Source organism: Gymnogyps californianus, chromosome 2, assembly GCF_018139145.2.
Source record: "Gymnogyps californianus isolate 813 chromosome 2, ASM1813914v2, whole genome shotgun sequence".
Lineage (NCBI taxonomy): Eukaryota > Metazoa > Chordata > Aves > Accipitriformes > Cathartidae > Gymnogyps > Gymnogyps californianus.
In genome coordinates, this window is record NC_059472.1 from 135201614 (window position 1) to 135214254 (window position 12641).

At 40.3% G+C, this 12641-nt stretch overlaps 1 protein-coding gene across 3 annotated transcripts in view; it reads right to left on the bottom strand.

Moving 5' to 3' along the window:
• BZW2 (basic leucine zipper and W2 domains 2) overlaps positions 1-12641 on the bottom strand; it is a 59296-nt gene that overhangs the window by 37366 nt on the left and 9289 nt on the right. The gene's annotated exons all lie outside the window — the stretch shown is intronic.

Below are 12641 nucleotides of genomic sequence, written 5' to 3' on the forward strand. Positions count from 1 at the left end.
CCGTTCTGCTGAAGACATGACTGCGGTCTAACCACAAAGACAATGTTTTAACCATCAAATCCCACTCAAATGTTTCTTCCAAGCATCACTATCTTAGTAACTTTCAATTCCTAAAAACATGTAGGTGTTGTAAAAATAATAAAAGATAACCAAATCCCTCCCCACATCAACTTTGTGTATAAATACGTAGTTAAGGACATACATGGCACATCATATAATCACAACAACAACAGTGAAAAACTTCAGACCTTAATGGCGAATCTCAACATGCAACGTTAAAAAATTTGGGAAGAGATCATATATTAATGCCATTTTATCTAAAGAAAACAAAACTATTTTTCAGCTTTGGATATAATTAGTTTAATCACACGAGATGCAGCTTGCACAATGAGCAGCTAAACTGACAGCTGAATGCAAACAGCAGCGAATACAAGGAAGCTCCGCAGCATGTGGCAATCGTCACGGGTCATCCCCTGTCCTGTCAGCAGGAAGTGCCAGCGCTGAGACTTACAGGCCACCTATTTCACACTCTGCAGGTCATTAGGTCACTGTTAACGTATGATTTACTCATCCAGAATTACGCCTTACCATGCAAGAAGCTTCGTCCTTTGCGCATGTTCTTCTAATACCTTTAGTTTTACAAAAATTTGTATTATTTGTAGTTCTTCATTGTGGACTCTGCAGGTCTAGTTTAAAAGTACATACATTTGCCAACACTTCTTCCTACCATGATTGAAGAGAAACTCAAGCTCCGTGGCTAGAACAATGCCATCAATCACATGTTACTATCCAAGTAATGCTCCCTCTACCCCTGAAAGTTCATTTAACAACTCTGTTAACAATGCTCCAGCTATACAATATCCTCCCATTCACCAGACTACCTCTTGTAGTTGCAACATCACTAGCTGGCCACTTCTGCAGCATTTCAAATGTTTAACTTGGCAAACCACTGCTTTCTAGTCTAGGTCTACCACTTATCCGCAGTCAAAAACTGCTCACATGCACTGGAAATAGCTGGTAAAGTTCAGAGTCAAAACTGGTTTTGCTTCCTGCGAGTCATAAAAAACACAAAGATGCAACAAGCAGTTAAACTGAGAGGTTCATATTCATCACTGAGATTTAAAGCCACAGTTTTAACAGACCAAGGAGCATTTCAAAACAACTGGAACACTAAATAGGCTTCTGGAAAAATGATTCGCCCATCTGCAGAGAGAGTTAAAAATGGCAAACCATGGTATCACAGGGTCTTTTTAAAGTGCTGTAGGATCCAAGCCTCCCTTCACAGGAGAGCTTTTGAGCTCTTTCTTTTTGAGCTTTTGAGTCTCTTTCCCCCACTTAGCTGTCTCGGTGGCAGAGGAACAGGAGGTGCTTTACAAGTTAATTAGGCAGATAATCTAGCAGTCAACAGGGATAAGTAACAGCCCAGCCTCTAGCCAGTGACCAGCTAGATTTGATGTACTTATCTGGTTTGCCTTTCTGACCTTCAGTTATTTGTAAGAGACTGATTTATAATATAAAATATTCGCCCAGGTATTATTATTTTTATGCTTGGCCCTGATACCTTACACCTTGTTCTGGGTCTAAAAATGTTCAACAGATTGCAGGAGCAGCCCATGAGGTTTGGAAAGAAAGCGTCAAGCAAGCCATGCAGCAGGTAAGAATTAATCCTCTTGTCACAGCTCTTTCAGAGCACAAACATGCCATCGGGCTGGGATGGACACTATCCACTTCCTTAATGAACATACAAAAGCCTTGGGGGCTATGAAATGAATGACACCTGACCTTCACTGCAGCCATACTGGTACAGTTTCCCAGTTGCTATAAAAGATATAAATGCATATGCTAAGTTTCTAGCACTAGACTTCTCCTTTCCTTTAATGCAGTGTCTTTTTAAACTGCGAGAAGAGTTGCATGCACCTGAAGCTTAACTATCAGATTTTAAAACTGTTCCCTGTGAATATAAAATATGCCCTTTAAGACAGCTGGGAACAAGACAAAAAAAACCCCAACAGTTAGACTCACCACTTGTGGCAGATTTAATGACTAGCAGTTCAGTGCAACAGAAGAGACTCTTGAATAGTTAATTACTAGGAACACAGGATCTGCCTTCTTCTATATTTAGCTTTAAATGCACTGCGCTCTAATCTGCTCGAGTGAGGGTCAGGCTTTATAAGGCACTCCTTCAAGCACTGGCCCAGGGAGAGCACAGGCACTTTCATCAAGAAACTCCAGCATGAGCCTGAGCAAAACCAACCCAGTGATCTATATGACAGCCCAGGATGTATCTATACTACAAATGACACCAGCTACTGCAGATGAGATTTTTAAAGTGCTGTTGCCACCACAACAGGTGCCTGTATGATAGTTTAAAATTTACAAAAGTGAATGCAATGCAAAAACTTTTTTTTTTTTTTTTAAATCAAGAACACACCGACAACAGCACAAAAGTGATGGCTGAAGGTTGTAAATTCATGGTGGCAGCATATAAACTTTCACAGTACATTTGATTGCAGTGCAGTGCAGTGCAGCCTGCCTCTCAGGTGTCATGTAGCTATAAAGCCCTGAAATCATAAAAGACCTTGAACTATTACATATGCTCTCCATTTTGAAAGGTACAAGATCTGGGTAGGTCAAAGCCAAAGGCAAATTTTGAAATGCCAGCTAGAGAAGTCATAACAGTTTCAGAGGAGTAAAGATCTTAAGGATGGGTATGGGTAGGAAGGAAACAGCCTCAAAAAGAAAACCTAAACCACCAGTCAAACTTATATCTTGCAGCCCAACATCCTCCAGGATTCATATGAATTGCCAGCAGGAAAGAGAGCAAGAGATGTGGAAATGATAGGTCCTTAGCACACTCCTTTCACAGACTCCACTCTTCTACAGAAGATGGGAGAGGCTCAGCAACAGATGCTTTACTCTTGGTTCTCGCTTTAGGATCCAGAAAACCTCTTGTAGAAAACTCATGTGTTCAAATTGCATACCCAAATACTTTTTATTTTATAAGCAAGTAAGTCAGAAGCTAGGCTGGGCTCAAGTGGGAGATGTCAGAGAGCAGTACAGGACCAGGCACCATACTCCAGAATGGGCTCATTTTCCATACAAACCTCAAAATGTCTAAACCTGCTGATAACTAACTTGCAGCTACAAAATTAATCAGAAAAATAAAAAAATGCATGACTTAAAACAGTTTCCCAAATTCCACTCCCACTCTTGTTAACAGGCGTCTACAAAACAGATTCACACTTAAAAAATACATAAGTTGTTGAGTTGGTACATTCTCCTGAAACTGCTTGAAGTCCACAAGTTCAGCTTTCTCTACAGCTGCTTCTCATTTACATGCTAAAGACCCTAAACAGTTAAAATAAAACTGAGGGACATCTACAGCTGTAGATATCTAGACATATATGATATAGCAGTTTCTATAATCGACCAATCCTTCTCGCACAATTACTAAAAATTGTAACATTTAAATAATAAAAACAGCATTAATTAATAAAATTCATTTATAAAACCAGCAATAGATGAAGTAAAAGTTACTTCAGAGCTTCAGCAAGTTTGAACTTGCTTAACAAGTTAGAAAAATGCAGTCTTTTATCCACACCACAGGGAAACTCTTATGATGATTAACTCCTAAATTATTTAAAGTCTTGATAAGGCTGAAGTTTCTACCAAGCTAAAATACTGGAAACATTTGTTCTTGGAAACATATTGCTCAAATTGGAAAGAAAAAAACCAAACCAAAACAAAAAACCAAACTGAAAACCTTTATCCAAACCAATATTATTTTTCTAAGCATCATTTTACACTTCTTTTAACCAAAATCTCAGAATCATCTGAGATTCTTCAAACATTAACACGCTCATGACGAATTCAAGAACAGTTGCTTCACAGCAGCAAAACTTCACTGCCCTAGTTACAGAGAGAGGGAAATCAATGCCAGACAACATCAAAAAAAGAACTGTTTAATAAAACTCCCTACCAAGATTTTATGGCTCTATGTACACAGGGCACTGTAACAATGGCGAGGAAGCCCACATGGACAGGCAGCGACCCTTCGGGCAGCCCACCGGCAGGCTCCAGCGGCACTGCTCCACGGGATGCTGATGCTGCTATGGGGACTCGTGCTGATGGCATTTGATTGACAGGGTGCTAGAGAGAGCTGCCAGAGCACCACCAACACAGCACCACCAACTTTCACAGGAACAGATGCTTGGCAGGAAATATTTCCATCTCCTTCCCTTGCTCAGACATCATGCAAGACAGGAGCACTCATCACCAAGTCAAATAAAATAAAAGCATAGATGGGGAGAGTTTCTGTGAAGGAAAAACCCCAACCCACATATCAAGGTCAATCTTTTTTCCCCCAGGAAGTGGAATATCCAGGACATCAAAAGGCTTTATTGGGTCTTTTTCATCCAGCAATGTTACTAGGCATTTTCATCCTCTCACTGTTACACTTCCAGGCTTAGGATGAAAACCTAAAGAGGGTTTTCCTCTTCTTTCAGCAGCAAGCCAAGGAGTTATGTTAAAAGCAAATCACCAAACTCGAGCAGCATGGAGGAAGAGCTGCCCTTGCACTTCTGCTGAAGAGGAAACATGTCAGCACAGAGCCAGCAGCTGTCTCCGCTCCCTAGGAAGGCAGCAGGCAGCTAGATTACGAGCTAACAAAATCTGTAGGTGGAAAACTCATAAATCATCACCAGTACAGAGGAACAGAGCAATGTAAGGGGACAACAGGACAGAGCGGATGCAATGCAGCCGCCAGTTCTCACCAAATCCTCGTCAGGCTTCCCACTTTCCACCCAGACACTGAGTCCCTGCGAGGACTCTCGCAGCTCCTCCTTTTCCACAGGCACTTCCCAACACCCGGGCGCTACAAGAGGCAAGCGACCGCAATGCATGTCGGTCATGCAGCCCGCACGGTTGCTGCAGCGTTCACTGCTGCGACAGCTGTGAAGCATTTTCTGCTTTAACACAGTTTTCGCACCCTCATAAGGCTATGAAATCCACCTCGGCTGCCGACATTTCCAAGGTTCGGTCAACATGAAGGAAAAGTGCTTTGTTTACACATCTGAGGCAGTACGATGGCTAGCCTGCAACGTGAAGAGTGGCAGCAATGCTCCCTACCTCCTGCTAAAGCTCACTTTGATACTGTTGAAAAATAAGGAAATAAGAAGTTCTGCTTGCTGCTTTGCAAGTGCTGAGGACAGGACCAGAGCAGCACTAAGAAGTCACCCCTCCTCTCTCCTTCATTGCACATCTGGGGAGCTGGCAAGACCAAGCCCCTAGACTTAGTGAGACACACCGGGTTTTCTTTACATAGGTTGGCTTGTGCTATTTCATCACAGTTTTCCAACTCTTGCCCTCTGTTCCTAAAACATTTTTTTTTTTTTTAAGAAGTGACTAATAACCTGGAGGTCTGTAACTTCCACCATGGTACAAATCAGCAGGAAGGGCAGCACTGGCAGCTGGAATGTTTATCTTGCTATTTTGCCCACAGAGGCCACCAGCAGAGTTAAAATGTTTATGAAATCTTTATCCCAAAAGTCCCACTCATTACAAACAGTAAAGCCAGAGCCAGGCTCTCACCACATTAAAATCCTCTCACGGATTTTATTGCACAAACGACCTCAATGGCAACATGTTGGGACTAAGCGGTCACATAACGATATGCAGGGTAAATAGAATCAACCTCATGTTTTAATATTTACATGAAAAAAGGATACTGCTAACCCACGTGTTTATTGCTGAAAAACACATCTTCTGTTATGGATTAATTTTGCTTATGACATTACAGTACATGAAGCAACTAGACACCGACCTTTGATTTCATACTTGGAAGCATGCCCTAGTCACCAGTGGCTATCATGTGTAGTATCTTAAGATAGTGTTGTAGCAGGTTTTTGACACGCACTGAATGCCCTGTCTTTCCCAAAAGAGCCTTCCAGAAGCTCTTAAGGCACTTAATCTTTGGGGTTTTTTTGGTTTTTTTTGGTTTTTTTTTTAATCACAGGACAGTGTTTCCACAGTAAAGAGTAAGTGTCCACTGCAATAAAAGTACTTGTCCTTTATTAGTATGCCTAGTGGGAGAGAGAAAACAAAGAGATGAAACAAGTGGAATTGGTTTCATTCTGCAGCAAGTACAAACAAATACCAAAATAGAATGAAACTTACCACACATTAAATAAAAAATTAAAAATTGTGCTCATGCAGGATTCTCCAGCCAAGAATTGCGCATGCAACCTGTGAGTAGTTATCCAACTGAGAAATAAGTAAGCCCAGAAAAAAATGAGAAGACAAACTCACCAAAATTTGCACCATAAATCTCATCACCTAACTGCTAAACTGGGATGCATAGGAAGATGCTTCTTGAAAAAGTCAGAAAAACCCACTGCCACCAAATAATGTACAATCATACACTGCATTAGAGATCCAGCTCACTGCACGTATTTCAGGAGAATGGGTATTTCTTAGGTCACTAACCACAAAGTTCTACAGAAGCGGCTCAGCTGAATACCGAGGTAAAAACAACACAGAAACCTTCCATGACCAAAGCACTCCAGATGCACTTCACAAGGTCAAGAGAACTGTAAATTGAACCACCGAAGCAACGGACTTCTCTGTCTTGTAATCAGCAACCATATGAAAAATGCATGAGTCATGGCACAGTCAGTGGGAAAAAAAAAAAACAACAGAGAAAAAAATTCTTAATCATTGATAGATGAAAATACAAGTCAAGAAAATTAAATCATACACTTGGTTTGACATACACAAAAAGTTATCTTTTGGTAACAAGGTTTCTTTCAGCAACTAAGAGGAGGAATTAGATATAATTCTTCAAGGACAAGGTATTAGTAGGAGCTTTTCTCAGACTGCTGAGAGCTCTCTTAGGCTGCTGTGCTCCTAACTGGAGTACCCTGAGATAATGGAGACGATGTATTGCTACAGATCAGTTCATACCCAATTAACATTCATTTTAAGGTGATGACTAGTCATCCAACTCCAAGCTTGCATGCCTTGCTAGCAGGAAAACCTCTTAGAAAAAGAAGGGGATGAAAAGGATCAGCAGAGAGCAGGGTCAGGTGAACTTAGAAAACAAGCAGAAGATGGTACTCTTCCAAAGCTAACAAGGTTTTTTCCGTATACAAGACACCACTTTCAATGGACTGTACAGATGTTAGAACAGGATTCTTGAATTTGGAGGGACACTGGATGTGCTGTTTATCCTGGAAAATGCAACCATTTCAGCAATCGCCGTAAGAGATGATATTGCTAAAGGAAAAACGGTGTAGCTGAAATTCTGCAAAAACATGATTATAAAAGTACTGCTGTAATTTAGCTCAATCCTTCATTAATGTTTGGCAGAGAGAATTGTACTAGCCACTGTACACTTGGAAGAAATCATTAATAGAGTTACTTTATAGGGTCCTCCTGAACCAGGTCTCCAATAAACCAATAAACGCAAGTATTCAGAAGAAAACGTGTTTAAAAAAATTACCAGAGAGGCTTCATTCCTAGCAATGAAGTCCATCAGACTTCACAAGACAACACAAGAACAGCTCAGTAATGAAGGCCAGTGCACAAAGAGCAGCTTTCTCATGTAGAGTAGCACTCCTCTGCTCAAGTCCACCCTGCTTCTCTTTTTTTGATGTATCAGCCCACTGAAAGTTTTCACAGTGTTGACCCTACTCATACAATTCAAATATCACAATAATAAAATCAGAAGATGTGCCGCTTCCATTTTTCTTGCTACCTCAGAGCTCTGAGCAGCAGCAAAAGCACAGGAGATCATAAGTGCCTCCAGGATACCGCACTGCAGCATTTGAAAACCCATAAATTGTCTTCAAAATTACAAGGGCTAAGCTTAAAAATAAAAAAAATAAATACAAAATGTGTATTCTCCAGAAAGCAATGCCTCCCAGTTGCTAACAGTTTATTATTTCATAAACTAAATACAGTAATCGGAGGAGGGATGTATTAATAGCCAGCACCTCCTACACACTTGCAAGCGGTGAAGGCCTTGGCTTTAATGAAACGACAACTGCTGTAAGCAGTAAAGCAAGTTTTAACTTAGAACTCCCTAATTATTTCTTCAAAGCATGTGCAAGGGAAAGGAGTTCACCAAGTTAACACATGGCTTTTTAGCTGCAGGACTGTGAATCAGCTTCCAGATACTTGAATTCTGGTATTTCTGGCTAAAAAGAGATTGCACAAAGAGCCAGCAGTGGAAACACACAACGCTTTGCACCATGTCAACTATTCCAAGCATACCAGCTAACACTGATTATGCTGTTAGCAGTATTCACTTGGACAGAAAAGGAGTCCATAACTGACTTGTATAACTCTGATCCCAAAACCAGTCCCATGTTCCCTGCAGCTGCTTCTTCCTCCTCCTCAGAGCGGGCTGAACATTTTGACAGAACACACTAGTTTTGGTGAACAAATTCCTGGAGTGGGGGATAAAAGTAGTCAATGCTCAGATTGCTTCAACCTGCAAATAGTTATTTTCTAGGCAGTGATGGATACAATTCCTCTCAGACCAAGCCAAGATAATTCTATGGCAATAGATATTGATTCATATCCACAAGTTGGGTGTTGGGGAAAAAAAAACAAAACCCACCCAACAGTGTATAGCATGGGGTGCCTACACAACCAACTATTATCCTAGGTGAGTCAGAAAATTAGCTATTACAGACTGAACACGCAGAGAGGGGGCACACACTTGCTATCCCTCCCACTGCTTGGTAGCTCACATACCAGCGCTCTCAGCCTTACTTCAGAAAGGCATTTCTTCACCTCTGTGCAGAAGCCTGAAAGCTTTTAGATGAATTCATGGAAAAAGAGTCTATCAAGGGCTATTAAACACAGGGATGATACAACCTTCTAAGCTGAAAATTGCTGTAAGTATGACAAGAGCATGAAAGAAAGAAACATAGCGCACCCATCTATCTATATTTTTACACCACCACATCCTTTCCCTCCTTCCCCTTGTTTTTTTTTTTTTTTGACACGTACACAACTCTACAGGCCTCTTTCAGAGACCAGACTCTCGACCAAAGGCCAATTTCTCCCAGTAAGTCAAGCTTTGGTATGAGGTGAGGTAACTTATAGGCATCATGTATCCCACGTAGCTCCTTCTCACTCTGTACTTCAAGAAAGGCTGTCTCTTAAATCCACAAATGCACAACACGCCTTACTCGGCCATGACAGCATACTCCACTTGGGAGTACAACGACAACAGCACTGAGAGCTGGGTGGCAATTCAGTAAGGCCAGGTGAGGAGGAGAAGTAAACAAAAATCCCAAGAGGACTGACCTGGGTCAGCATGTTGTATAACTAAACTTGTAGGAGGACTTTAGGTTGCTTCTTTTAAGATGAGGGAAAACATTCAAAATAGTTGTCTTCAGTGATGAAAACAAAAAGCTTTGACCCAGTCTGCACAAAATATTGTGATTCAACCCACATATTTCTTCCCAGTGATTGGGGATGCCCAGCGTCGTGACAGTGAGCATATTGTAGAGACTGGTAACAGGAATCACATTGGTATTGTGATTGAACTGTGTATTGCAATTGCTTTACTTTGTTACGTGTAACTTACATTTGTATTGCGTTTTCAGTATATTTTGTATCACTCTACTAAATCAGAAATCCCATGTAGCATCAACTATCTTCACATAAGTAAATTAGATATTAAACATCACACCCTCCATGTGTGGAATATCTAAAAGAAGCTGGTCAGAGAGTATTGGATTCTGACACTATTCACACATCAGAACAAACTGGGAGATCAGTCTCGGTTTAGTAACCAAAAAGCTCAAATGCTAAGCAATCATATATGGCAAAGTTTTCTCTATTTTGATACACCATGCACGGACACAGTCTCATAAGTGCTCAAAACACCACATCTTCTCTCAACTTCAACAGTTCAGCTTCCCTTTTCTTAATCTTCTTCCATGCTGTATCTGGACATAAATGACATTAAATGCAACACTTACCTGAAAATATAAATACATAAAATCAAGAATATGTCTTTGTTGGTAATCCAGATTCAGGAGACTTGGAAGTCCATCAAACTAACCCAAAGAATTCACAGTCTATCTACAAACACAGCATTGCAAGCAATTACTATTATGAATGCATCTCAATAGTTTTGCTCCTCAAAAATATATATTTGTAAGCAATTTTGATCATAATTGCAATCAGATGAAAACTCAGTTCTCAAAAATACATTTATATACACAGGTGGCCAGAATCTCAGAATTAAGAAACATTGCCATAAAAGGAAGTCAAATAAAGTAGCAATACAAATAACTGGGCTAGGAAAAAATAGAGTAATTAGCCTGTTGCTTCACTAATTTGTATCTATTTTCCAGTATTAGTGTCCTGTGCTAACAGCATAATCACATTACAAAAAGCTAGTAGAAGTTATTGAGTGAGACATCTGCTTCACCCAGACGTAGACCAGAGCAGGTATATAACATTTTACCCGACTCCATCACAGAGGCAGCAAATCCCACTTGCGGGCAGCACAGTTTACACTGCTGCAGTTCCTGAAGCACTTCGTGCCCACACACTGGAAATGAAAGCACTGACAGCTGTCAGTCAGCTCAGTTCAATGCAAAACCCGACAATTTTACTGATGCTATTGGTTGTGAGGACCACTACGTATTTCACTGTCGATCATTCTAGGAGGCAATCGGCTAAGCCAAAACCCATATCCACTTTTCTTGACCCAACAGCCAGCTGTCAGAACCCAAAAATGGGGTGCATTTGACCTAACTTTAAAAATGAATGACAACAGACCTAAGTCTGACCCTGTGATCCTTGCCTTTTTTCACCATCAATGGAGAAACATAAACATGTCCAGAAAATAGCTTATCTAAAATATTCTGCTTGCCCATCTTAGGGTGAGATCTTAAGGGAGTCTCTCGTGAACAGCTTCACAGCTTCAGCTTTAGGCACTTTTTAGATACTTGAACTAGATCAAACTTCCTGCATCAGTTTCTACAACAGAAATTCACACCTGCAGATCGGCAATCTGTGTGAAAGTCTATAGCTCAGTGACACCTAAAAACATCTCAGGCAGAGTAAAGAGTTTAATTACACACCCAAAGTTAACAATAGGACAATTACTAATGGTATATTACTCAGTTCTACAGTTAATTCAGTAGACCTGCTTGTTTATCTTTCTGAAATGATTCATAGAATTTCCATTGTTGGCTGAGAAGTTTCAAAATCCAGCGTACCACAAATATGCTGGGAGAATAGTCTCAGCGTCAGACCACAACAACCCACCCACACCCAACCCAGTTTCTGAAGCCAAGAGTTACTGCAGGAGTTATGGATTTCTAACCAGAATAGGTTTAATATCTTTTAAAATGGGCATAAAACATCACTATGCCAGCCAGCCTGGCTTCCTTCAGCAGGAAAAGCATACATCCGCTTTGCAGTTGTTTGGGCTGTATCAATGTCAGCTCGGCACAGTGATATTTGATGCTATTAATAGGGAAATCTATTTTCTTGTTTACGGCATCATTGTTCATGCACTGGAAAGACCAGTATCAGCAACCTACTTCTGCAGATAACCTAATAAAGGTTCCACAGGATGTATATCTGTAGGTGTACGCATACATATGTACATACAAGAGAGTAAGAATGTCAATAAAAGCTACGTTAGACTTCTACAACTCACTTCCTACAAGGATGCAAGATAGGAAGAATTTAAGAGGTTTACTAACGAGACAGCTAAAGGATTCTTTTTTTTCTGGGCTGAGAAAACACAACGAAAGGCTTCACTGGTTTCTCTGAGGACTTCAGAAAGACATGCCAGTTAACCTAGGGCTCTTGAATGTGGATCTAGAAAAGGATTCTTCAAAATACATTAACTTTCAGTGAAAAAGGGGCATATGCCTTTCAGTGATACACCTCCTGTCCTTTTGAAAGAAACAGAAGCTCTTCAATAGCCAAAGAACTGTTAACAGCTACTGCATCTATCATACAATGAGGAAAATAAAAAAAATAATTATTTCTAATTTTAAAAAGTGAATTGATGCTAAATCCCAAAACGTAGACCTGTTCAGTCATGGATATAGCCAAACTCTCAAAGTCAATGAGCTGTTAAAGCCCATGCAGGCCAACACATTTGTGTCCCACGTTGAATGTTGCTCTGCCTAGTATGATATGCTCTGTAGAGTTGAAGAACTAGAAAACCTGGCACATGTTCTTTGCTAATGGAAGATAAAATGCAAAGGTAGCAAAAGTGTCAACCTAAATTTATTTTTTTTTAAATCTAAAATAAAAGAAAGCAGATATTCAACATGACTCTCAATCAAGGGCTTTGCAATAGGTGGTATTTTTCCTCTATTCTTGACAATGCTGCAAAAATAGAGTTGATGTTTCAGATTAAGAATATGTTGATATGGACCTTTATTAACCAATTGTTGAGAACGCTAATTAAGGTAGCTATTCAGTAATCTAATAACCTAGTTATTAACAGGAACTGAGTAACTTATACTGGGATTACAAAAAAGAAAAGTAACAAGGATGTTGAAAAGAATAAATGGGGAACATCTTGGTCTGCACTAGGAAGACAGTGCCCTTTTCCCCATCACCGACATCTTGCTCTCCCTCAGCTTCAAAAG